Genomic DNA, 11,347 nt, shown 5'->3' on the forward strand with positions numbered 1-11,347 from the left:
AAATATAGATTTCTTCCAATCACTTAGCCAGGTAAGTGTCTTTCAAATTTCTTGGCATCGACAAATGAGTGCCTCCAGTGCTGCACCGTTTTGTTGAAAGATTTCAATTTGTATTCCAACAACTCCTATAGCCTTGTTCTTTGCCAATGCCTTCAGTGCACCTTGGATACATTCCTTCAATATCACTAGCTCTGCTACCTCTTGAAATTGTTGAACATCGTCCATTTCTTTTTGGTACAGTGACTCTGTATATTCCTTCAATGTTCTTTTGATGCTTTCTGCACCATTCATTATTTTGTCCATAGAAGCCATCAATATTGTAAGTGAAGGTTTGAATTTTTCTTCAGTTCTTTCATCTTGATAAATGCCTAGTATGTTCTTTCATTTTGATTTTCTAGCTCTAAGTCTTTGCATATATGATTATAATATTTGACTTGTCTTCTTGAGTTGCCCTTTGAAGTTTTCTGTTCAGCTCTTTTTACCTCCCCATTTCTTCCCTTTGCTTTACCATCTTTACATTGGAGAGCAAGCTTCAGTCACTTCTGACATCCATTTTTAACTTTTCCTTCTTTCTTATCTTAATGATGTTTTGCTTTTTTCCTGTGTAAAGAAAGTTTGCTTTCTTCCCCACTCTACTGGTCATCAGTCAGTAGTGTCTAATGCATCATATTTGATCTTGAAATGATCTCTAATTTCAGGCGAAATATGTTCAATGTCATATTCTGGCTCTCGTGGAACCCACATCTGTCAGTTTTTCAAATGGTGGTGGTTTGTGTGTTGATGTGATATTGGAAGCTTTACCATCAGTATTTTAAATATCAGTAGGGTCATCCATGGTTGACAGGTTTCAGCTGAAATTCCAGACTAAGACATGAGGAAGAAGGAGATGAAGAATACTTCTGAATGTTTAGCCACTGAAAACCTTATAAATAGCAGTGAAACCTTGTCAAATAGCACCAGAATATTGAATATTGAAACATTATGAATAGTACCAGAATACTGTCAGTTATAATGTCATAAAATGAACCATTAAGGTTAGAAGGCACACAAAATAAGACTGGGGAAGAGCTGCCTAGTCAGAAATTTGACTGTGATGAGGTTGTTGTTGTTGTTAAGTGCCGTCGAGTCGGTTCCGACCCATAGTGACCCTGTACAGGGTTTCCGAGGTTGTAAATCTTTACGGGAGCAGAAAGCCTCATCTTTCTCCCGCGGAACAGCTGGTAGTTTAGAACTGCTGACCTTAAGGTTCGCCGCCCGATTCGTAACCACTACGCTACCAGAGCTCGTGGAGTTAAATTTTGGGATCTTCATTTGCTGATGGGACCCAACTTAAAATGATGAGCAACACTGTAAACATTAGTGCCTTCATAGGGTACCAGTTTTTATGATGTTGGAAATTATATGCTCTAGATATATGCATAGATTTAAATATTTGCAAAGATCTTGGGTACTATAACAAATGTCAAGCATCTGTTCTATTCAATTTAGATACAAAGTACACTCAGAATAGTTAGCATCATCTTGAGGTCTTTTCTAAAGCTCCCATTCATGAAGATAGACAGGTTAGTATAGGTACATGGTTCTTTTTTAAAAATTGTATTTGGATTCAAAATCATATATTTCATGTTGATATCAAATACAAGTTAATCTGATGCCTATTGAACCTTAAAAAGTTCTTTTGTATCACTGTCTTAGACTGCGTTCTCTAGAGAGGCAAACTATTGAAGCCAAGTATCTGGGTTAGATGTCAGACTGGAGGCTGCTTCTGACTCATGTAGCTGCAATGGCTGCTGAACTCAAAATTGGCACATGATATGGCAAGTTTCTGGCTCCAGAGGTTAATGGATCTAACGTCAGCATGTAAGATGGCTGGCTGCTGATCACTCCTAGAATCAGTAGGCAATGCAGTTCTGGTATGGTGCTGTAAGAGAAGCACACAACAGCAAGGTTGGTTTTAGCAAACTGTGGAAGTTCAAATTCACCAGCTGCTCTTCTGAAACCCTACACAGGATCACTATGAAATGGTCAGATGATGAACCAAATGCAGTATCCAGACCCAACAAATGTAAGCACGCTTTGACAAATGTCTAATTTACATGAAAGAGGTGACATCTCCAAGGAAACTTCCTTTCAGTTGGTTGGCTGCTCACAGCAGATCTCATCATGAGGAATTATTATGTCTTAACTACTAAACCAGATTCCTGGTGTGGCACTATAGGATAAGCAGTGGACCGCAAGGTCATTTGAACTGCAAGTTCACTGGTTCAATTTGTCAGCTGCTCCTCAGAAACCCTATACAGGGTTGCTATGAGTCACAACGAACTCGATGGTACTTAACAACAACTATTAATCCACGGAGGATCCTGGCCCAGTCAAATTGAGAATAAGCCTTAACACCATAGTACAATCATTGTATAGAATCTTACATGCAAATGTCCTATAGGGACTGAGCTCACATTCCAGTTAATTCACATTTTAGCTTTACAGCTAACATGATTCAAATTTGCACTAGAAAAAGTAACAGCTTAATTTATGTCATGATAAGTCACCATCAATATCTAATAATCAAAATAGCAAATATTATATTTGCAAAAGACATAGATTAACTGTACCATAAAAAATGGAAATGGGTTTTAGGCAAAAATTAATTTATATTTAAAACAGGTACTCATTTAAGACATTAACTTTTACAAGATAAATCCCAGCTTTTCTTTATCTACTTTTCACTTTGAAAATTGCTAAAATGTAGACTTTGCTTGAAGCTTAAATAATATATTTGTTGTTAGGTGCCACCAAGTTGGTACTTAAAGTTGTAGTTCAATAAATATCTTACTGAAGATATAAAATCAAGTTAATGATATGTGCCCAATAGAAATAATCTCTTATCAAACTGTCAGAGCCATTGCTTCCTCTTCAAGGAACCAATCTTTATAAGCTATATGAACTACCCATTTGATACACTCTATTAGTTGTAATTAAAACAAGAACATCTATTTTACTGTGCTTTCATTTAATAGGTTTCAATCACTTTCATATTTTTACCCAGAAAGATGGTTTGTGTATTGTTTTTAAGATTTAATTTGAGCCCCATTATTGTATGACAATATTTGTGGCAATATGACCTTTGAGATTGCTTATTTGCACCATTTGTTGCACATGGCAAATTTAAAAAATCTGTCCATTTCATAACGTTTAAATGTTGAGATATACTTGGAAATAAATGCTCAGCTATCTAGTCATTTGTTCTTCAATGTCATAATGTTAATCATTATGGTCTTGTATAGTGTTATTTGGATGTAATTTCATTGTAAAGCCCCATGAAGTCTTCTATCTCTTGTCATATTTAGTCAAGTGTATCTGCTTTAGAATATCAGGATTGGCAGCATTCCCATTCCTTTGATACTTTTGTTAGCAGGATATTCGCAAAGTGAAATTAGTTTGCAGGAATGAGCAAACTTACCCATCAGGCAGTTGAATTTAGATGCCCTTTATCTGGTTGAGGTTTGGTAGCCTGAGTTTGAAAATGGGTTTTTCTTTAGCTCTTCGACTTTCCTTCTCTATAACTTGGATGAGGTCAATTAGATCCAGAGAGGAAATGTTCACACCTAATGTGAAAATGCAAATGATTGGCTTGTTGCTCTTGTGAAAATGCCAGAAATTGCATGTGTTAATATTATCCTACGTTGTAAGAAAAAGCTAATTTGATAATTGCGAACTGTATTTTGCAGCTGTTCGTGCCCCTTTCAAAGCAATAGAAATCAACAGGAGGCCCAACTATGAACATTCTTTTGAAATTTCTATTTACACAATGTGTCCATTAACACACTACCCTACAGCTTGCTGGGAATTAAACAAGTCAAACCTGGTAATATAATCCTGCTGCTCAATAAGGCTTGCTCACATTGAATTTATTGTATTTAACTTCGAGTAGAATTGATAAATTTTCTTGGGAGTTTTATTTTTTTTTTCCTATTAATGTAAATAAAAGTTCCAGAGAGGGTAATAACAAAATCCAAATGGGTGTTAAAACAATGTTTGGAGAGATATATGTGAATAAAGAATAAAGCTGACATTTAAAATAAAATATTTCTTTCTTTCTTTTAAAAGTTTTTATTTTGAGTTGAGTGATAGTTTCCTTGTATAACATCAGCTTTACATTCATACTATTGTATTTCATTTCACTGTAATGATTACAATCCCCTCCATGCATCATCAAACAACCACTCTGTATGTCAAAATCAAATATTTCTTTTTGTTTTAGACAGAAATTTTAATCTTACAATTTTCAGAGTTTATGATTGTGAAATTCAAAGATAAAATATATCATGTGTTCAAAATATACTGTTCATTCTTTTTCTTAAAACTTAATTAGGCTTTAAAAATAAGCCTAAATCGACCATAACCATGAAGTCTTGGTGTGGCGCTGTGGGTTAATGCACTAGACTGCAAAGCTGTTTGAATTGCAAGGTTGGTGGTTCAAGCTCACCAGCTGCTCCTGGGAAACCCTATACAGGGTCGCTATGGGTTGGAGTCGACTCAATGGCACTTATCAATAACAACCATAACTCTTAATCAAATTGTATATCATTTAAAAAAAATATTGTTCTTTTAAAATAAATGTCAGCATTAAGAAGAGTGATAGGTTCTAACTAATTAAAATTACCCTAACAAAAACCACAAATAAATAATCTGTTTTTTATTCTTCAGGACTCCTAACAATGGAGGTTACATTTTTTGTCTTTGTAATTTATTTTAGTTCAATGAGCCTGTAATATATTCAAAAGTTTCAGTAGTGCTTATTTTACCAGTTCAGGATATGTATCCTATTTCACAGTCTAAATCTTTATGAAAATATAAAAATTTGCCTTGTTCCATTGAATTCATCTCAGATCTTATTGGGTGTCTGAAATTATTAACTGAAAGGAATAGCAGAAGTACATTCAGTCTTTTGAAAGTTGAAAAGTAATTCTTTCTGCTCAAACAGGAAAATTTAAATCTAGGTATAATCTCTGAAAAATTATTTAGAGTTTTTGTTTTACCATCCCTCAGTAAACAAAAGTATTTACAAATTAGGAGGGGGGAAAACTTAGAGTATTTCTTATCAATATAGATTATATTAATTATTACTATTATTTTATATTGCAGATCAGTACTAACCCATTTAATACTTGGTTTCCTTCTTTCATTTAAAGAAGACAACTTTAATAATGCAAATTTTCAAATATAAAATTGTTGTGATTATCAAGAAAGAATTCTATCTTAGCCATCTAGACTGCATATACTTTCTGGGGACGTAGAGAATAATGGGGTGTGCTAGAGAATTTAATTTAATTCACCCAGGTGGAAATGACCTTTATTTAAGACCATTATGTAATGGAGTTTCCTGAATTTGGGCAAAGCATTGTCCACCCTTTCAATATATGTATCAGTAATTCAGGCCTTACGAACTACAAAATCATTGATGGAAAGCCACTGAACCCAAGCAGTTTAAAATTAAAGCTATATACTTTTATGACATATTAACAAGATGTACTCTTGGCATGGGTAGGAAACATCATTCTTTCTCACTTAAGGCATTTAGTAGGTTAGCAGGAAACATCATTCTTTCTCACTTAAGGCATTTAGTAGGTTAGCAGGAAACATCATTCTTTCTCACTTAAGGCATTTAGTAGGTTACCAGGAAACATCATTCTTTCTCACTTAAGGCATTTAGTAGGTTAGCAGGTAAATTGCTCTATTATGGCCAGAATTCTTTCTTGTGCTTTCCTCATTTTCAGCTGTGGGGCCAATGTTGTTCTTGTTTCCTAATGATTTACTAACAAATTGGTGACTTTTAGTCATCACATCCATGATAGTTGTTGCAGAAAGGCTGAGCGTTTAAAGTAGAAAAATTTCAAAGTTGACTATGCACTGCAGAACAGGAATTGCTATTAGATAAAACCACTTGATCCACTGATGCTTCCATCTGTATTTGCTCCCTTTAGGTTTCATGCTTTCTCTCTGTGTGGGAAAGAAAAGAAAAGAAAAGAAAGAAAGAAAAAGAAAAAGAGAAAGAAAGAAAGAAATATAATAGATAAATAAGAAGTTTGATACTAGCATCAAGTGTAAATTGCTACAACTTGATGAATTGGACCTTTGCTTATGGATGAAGTTGCTCAAGATTCCAACAGAAAGGGAAGGATTCTTTATATCAAGGATCAAGCTTGCCTCCTCAGTACACTGAATTGATGGGGACAGGCAACTTAGATTTTGGCTACCAAAATTGAGGGGTTGTAAAAGCACAAAGTGGCTGGCTTACAAGCTTCCATGAGGCTGCTTTGTGTCAGAATAAGGTGAGTAAGACAGAGTCTCTGCTGAATAATTTTTCTCTGGTCCAGATAGTTCTGATGATGATGAAGATAAGATTTTACAATTCAATTATGAGTAATTGTTCTCAGGACCAATGACGAGTGTCAAAACTGTTAATGTAGAAGAGGTGTAACTAAAAGGGGGAGCAGTTAATCTGTCATTTTAGGAACAGAAGACCCTAAAACCATGAACAGGGAAAAGCATGAGAGGAGCAAGGATCCTAACCAGAAAAGAAGCAACAACAGAGATGCTGTACGAGGCGATGGCATTGAGAGCAGCCAAGGTCTTTAGGCCCATGAACTGAGAAAGGCAGTGTGTCTGCAGGCAGGAGGCTGGCTTGCAAAAGTGCCCTTTGGACATTTAAGTGGATATATATTTTCAATATGGTATGTGTAGATAAAAGAAAAAAAAAAACAGTAATAGAGACAAATACTATTAGGTGATGGTGCATGGAGGAGATTGTAATCAATACATTGATTTGTTGAATGTAAAACTGATGATCTGCCCTGTAAACCTTCACTCAATTCACAATAAAAGCTTTAAAAAAAAATAGAGAAAGATAAGAGTGCTTTCAGATCAGATCAGATCACCACATTCCCTTTGTAATAACATTAGATTGTCTCATTACTTTCGTAGCTCATAATCATTCTTTTAAGTTAGGTTTAATACTATACATAATGTGGGTTATATCGGCAGGATATGATTATATGAGAACTTTATATTCTTTTGTTTTTATTAATCAACCTCTCTTTGTTTTTAAATAGTATTTTATAGAGATTTTGATGAAAAGTTTGCACAGCAATTTTGGTTCCCATATGACAATTTCTTCATTAATTGTTAAGTGACATTATTACATTTATCACGATGCATCAACATTCTCTTTGTGTTTGATTTGTTCTCTTTCCAGGACTCTAGATTCCCTGCCTTCTTATCTTTTCATATTTGCTTTTGAGCAACTGTTGACGTTTTTGTTTCTTACTGATGGTTTTTAAGTTGGGCATCGATCTTATGGGCAATATCCTTTATTCTATGTGCCACATTCCTACTTCATTCACCAAAAGGTGATATCAGGGGATAAGCTTGCTTCTAGGTTTAAAGATTCTCAGACAATTGTCTCATGGAATCTTCTGTTCTCTAATATTCCAGTTTGTCTGACTTTTCTTTTATTCAAGGATCTGAATTCTGCTCTACATTTTTTCTAATTCTCTCTGGAACTGTCTTTTATGAACCCAATCAGAAAAGTTAGTGGTAATAGTCGGGTACTATCTAGTTATTCTAGAGTCAAAGTAGATAGATCATCTCTTGTATAGACTTGTTTCTTTTCTAAGCTTTTGGTAACTTACTCCTGAAAAGAAGAACCTCATATACATGTGAAATTTGGAAAATGAATAAGGAAGACCTATGAAGAGTTGCCAAATATAGATTTTGGTGTTGGCAAAAAATTAATTATGCCATGTTGTTGTTGTTGTTGAGTACCATCGATTTGGTGCTGACCCATAGCGACCCTGTACAGGGTTTCCGAGGCTGTAAATCCTTAAGGGAGCAGAAAGCCTCATCTTTCTCCCACGGAGCAACTGGTAGTTTCGAACTGCTGACCTTGCGGTTGGCAGCCCAATTCATAATCACTATGCTACCAGAGCTCCCTCATTATACCATAGACTGCCAAAAATAATTAATAAATCAATCTTGGAAGAAGTACAGCCAGGATGCTCCTTAGAAACAAGGATGGTGAGACTTCTTACACAGCTTAGACATGTCAGCAGAAGAGACCAGTCCTTGGAGAAGGACATCATGCTTGAAAAGTAGAGGGTCAGCAAAAAAGAGGAAGACCCTCAATGAGATGGGCTGACACAATGGACTTGAGCAGGGAAACAATTGTGAAGATGGCACAGGGCAAGGCAGTGATTCTCTCTGTTGTACATGCTGCCTCTTTGAGTCAGAAACTGCTGGACAGCACCTTACAACAGCAGACTGATACACTCAGAGTCTGTAGGGCAAGCTCAGGACTGGTAATCTACAAAACTGGCCTATCAAACCCACCAACCACTCCTAAGAAATCCAAAACACATATAAGTCAGAACTGACTTGACAGGACTTAACAACAACAACAATGGCTAAGTATTGTAAACATCTTTTCACACGTCTGTTGGTTGCTTGGATGTTCACCATGGTGACCATAGTCTTTATATCGTTTGTCCATTTTGTGATTAGGTTCTTTGTCTTTTTGGTGTTGAGTTGTTGCTGTTATCTGTAGATTACAGACATTAGACCAATATTAGATAAGCCTTTTATGAAGACTTTTTCCCCCAGACTGCATTGTTGTTGTTAGGCATCATCGAGTCAGTTCCAACTCATAGGGGACTTATGCACAAGAGAACAAACCACTGCCCGACCCTGTGTCATCCTCACAATTGTTAATAAGCTTGAGCCCATTGCTACTGTCACTGTGCCAATACATCTTGTAGGGGTCTTCCTCTTTTTTGCCGATCCTCCACTTTACCTAGCATGATGGCTTTCTCCAGGAACTCATCCCTCCTGACAACACATCTGAAGTATGAGAGACAAAGCCTCACCACCCAGACTGCTAAGGAACATTCTGACTGTCCTACTTCCAACGCAGATTCATTCTTTTAGCAGTCCATGGTACTTTTAATATTCTTCTCCAACACCATAATTCAACACATCAATTCTTCTACAGTCTTCCTTATACACTGTTCAACTTTCACATGCATATGAAACTATTAAAAATACCTACCATGGCTTGGGTCAGGTGCGCCTTAGTTCTCACACTAACATCTTTGTTCTTGAACAGTCTAAAAAGCTCTTGTGCAGCAGATTTGTCCAATACAATACATCATTTCTGATTCTTCCTTGATTGATGCTTCTGTGAATGTTAATAGTGGGTCCAAGTAAAGTGAAGTCTTACACTTGAATCTTTTCTCTATTTATCATGATATTACTTATTGGTCCAGTGGTGAGGATTTTGTTTTCTTAACATTGATTGCACATCAATGTTCCTTGATATTTATCAGTAAGCATTGTATGTCCTCTGTACTTTCAGCAAGCAAGATTGTATCATCTGCATATCACAGATTGTTAATGAGTCTTCCTCCAAGGCTATTGCCATATTTTGCTTCATATAATCCAGTGTCTTGGATTATTGCTCCATGTAGAGATTAAATAAGTGTGGTGAAAGGATACAACCATGACACACATCTTTTCTAATTTTAAACCACTCAGTGTCCCCTTGCTAATGTTCAAACGACTGCCTTTTAATAAATGTACAGGTACTTTATCAGTACAATGAAATGCTCCAGAATACTCATTCTCTGCAATGTTGTCCAGAGCTTTTCATAATTCATAGGCCAAATGCCTTTACATAGTAAATGAAGGACAGGTAAACATCTTTTTGGTATTCTGTGCTTTCAGCTAAGATCTATCTGACATATGCAATGATATCACTCATCCTATTCCCTTGTCTGGAGTTCTGGTGTGGCACTGTGGGCTAATGAGCCAGACTGCAAAATCGTTTGAACTGCAAGGCCGGTGACTCAAGCTCACCAGCTACTCCTTAGAAACCCTATACAGACAGGGTCACTATGGGTCGGAATTGTCTCAACGACACTTAACAACAACAATATGCCTTTGTCTGAATTGGACTTACGCCTCTATCAATTCCCTGTCAATTTACTGTTGCAGCCATTTTTAAACTATCTTTAGCAAATTTTTACTTGTATGTGATATTAATGATATTGTCCAATGATTTCTGGATTCCATTTGGTTACACGTCTTTAGAAAGGGCACAAATATGACTCTCTTCCAATCAGTTGCCCAGGTAGTTGTCTTCCAAATTTCTTAGCATAGAATGTCTCCAGTGTTGCATTAATTTGTTGAACAATATTAATTTGTATTCACCAATTATTAAGCCTTGTTCTGTGTCAATGCCTTCTGTGCACTTTAGATTTCAGTACCATTGGCTCTCGATCACTTGTTACCTCTTGAAATGGTTGACCAATGACCATTTCTAGTTGTACAGTGACTATGTGTATTCTTTCCATATTCTTTTCATGCTTTCTGCATCATTCAATATTTTGTAAATAGAATCCTTAAATATTGCAAGTGGAGACTTCATTTTTTTCCTACAGTTCTTTCAGTCTGAGAAACACTGAACACGTTATTCTCTTTAGGTTTTCGAACTCTGGGTTTTTGCACATTTGATTATAATACTTGAATTTGTGTTCTTGAACTGCCCTTTGAAATTTTCTGTTCAGTTCTTTTACCTCCTCATATATTCTATTTACTTTAGCATCTCTTCACTGAAAGACAAGTCTATTTTAACATCCATATTGACCTTTTTTATTCTTTCTTGTCTTCTTTTTTTTTTTTTTTAATGGTTATTCACAGCAGCTTTATGTATAATAGCCAAAAACTAAAAATACCCAAAATAACTCTGAATTTTGTTGCTGTTGTTTTTAAGTGTTGTCGAGTCAGTTCCGACCAGTAACGACCCTGTGTGGGGTTTCCGAGGAGTAACTGGTGAGCTTGAACCACTGACCTTGTGGTTCAAATGACTTTGCAGTCCAGTGCATTAACACACAGTGTCACACCAGGACTCCAACTCTGAGTAGGCAAATGATTATACAAACTTGTACTTCCACACCAGGAAATGTTATTCAATAAGAAAACCAAAAAAATACTGATACTTGTAACAACTTGGGTGGATCTCAAGACAATCTCAAATCAAGTTGAGTGAAAAAAAGTCAATCTCAAAAAGGTATCTCCTATGTAATTCCATTTATAACAGTCTCAAAATGACAAAATTAGACAAAGAATAGTGGTTGCCAAAGGGTTACCCCCACCCCTGGAGGGTTCTACTACACATGCACACAGATATCCTCAAAATTTAAAGAGACACTTTTCACTTAAAAGCAAATGGCCACAACTCGTCTGTCAGTTTGTCGTACTGTGGTGGCTTGTGAGTTGCTGTGATTCTGAAAGC

Source organism: Chrysochloris asiatica, unplaced genomic scaffold (genome assembly GCF_000296735.1).
Source record: "Chrysochloris asiatica unplaced genomic scaffold, ChrAsi1.0 scaffold00027, whole genome shotgun sequence".
In the NCBI taxonomy this organism is placed as follows: domain Eukaryota; kingdom Metazoa; phylum Chordata; class Mammalia; order Afrosoricida; family Chrysochloridae; genus Chrysochloris; species Chrysochloris asiatica.